Raw genomic sequence first — 794 nt, forward strand, 5'->3', positions numbered from 1 at the left:
GGCTCCTGCCCAGAAACAGGGCCTGAGGGGTCTTCCCAGAGCTGGGGGCCGAGGGGCCAGCCAGCGCCCGAGCCCAAGGGACAGAGAAATGTGGCAGCAGGCTCTGGGTCCCCCTGTCACCCCAGGCCCCCACTGTTTGGGGGTGGGGGTCCCGGGCACCCTTGGGGGGCTCTTCCTGTCGGCCTCAGTTTCCCCATATGCAGGTGGGAAGGGTGGGCGACCCTGGGACGTGGAGACTCGCACTGACCCCGCTCCGCCCCTCCCCACACAGGGCTTTTGTCCAGGGCCTTCAAGGGACAGAGCCAGCACTCCGGCGGCCTCTAAAAACGCCCTTTTATTATGGAAATGCTCAAACCTATAGAAAAGAAGGAGGCCGGCGGGGGCGGCCCCGCGCCTCCAAGCCCGGCGTCAGCGCACCGCCCGCTGCGCCCTCCGGACCCAGGCGACGAGCGCGGGGACGGGCCCCTCGCCAAGGACGCGCGCAGGGGACGGGCCTGCTGACCTTGCGCGCGTCCTTTCGCTTCGCGGGCCTCAGTTTCCCCTCCCGGGGCGAGGCTTGCGCGGGTCTCCGAGGCCCGGGCCGCGTGACCTTGGGCCGTCCCCGGCCCGGCCTCAGTTTCCCGGGCGCGCGGGCGGGGCGGAACGGGCGCGCGGGCGGAGGCGGGGCTCCGGGGCTCCCTCCCGCCCCGCGTCAGGCCCCGCCCCGCGGCTCCGCCCTCGCGCCCCCCTCCCTCGGGCTCGGCCGGCGGCGGCGGCGGCGGCGGCTCCTCCGCACTGCCCGGCGCCGCCTCGCC

At 74.4% G+C, this 794-nt stretch overlaps 1 protein-coding gene across 1 annotated transcript in view; it reads left to right on the forward strand.

Annotated features, from left to right (window-relative positions):
* Window positions 1-794, forward strand: part of BSG (basigin (Ok blood group)) — a 92,832-nt gene that overhangs the window by 12,131 nt on the left and 79,907 nt on the right. The gene's annotated exons all lie outside the window — the stretch shown is intronic.

Source organism: Diceros bicornis, unplaced genomic scaffold (assembly GCF_020826845.1).
Source record: "Diceros bicornis minor isolate mBicDic1 unplaced genomic scaffold, mDicBic1.mat.cur scaffold_67_ctg1, whole genome shotgun sequence".
In the NCBI taxonomy this organism is placed as follows: Eukaryota; Metazoa; Chordata; class Mammalia; order Perissodactyla; family Rhinocerotidae; genus Diceros; species Diceros bicornis.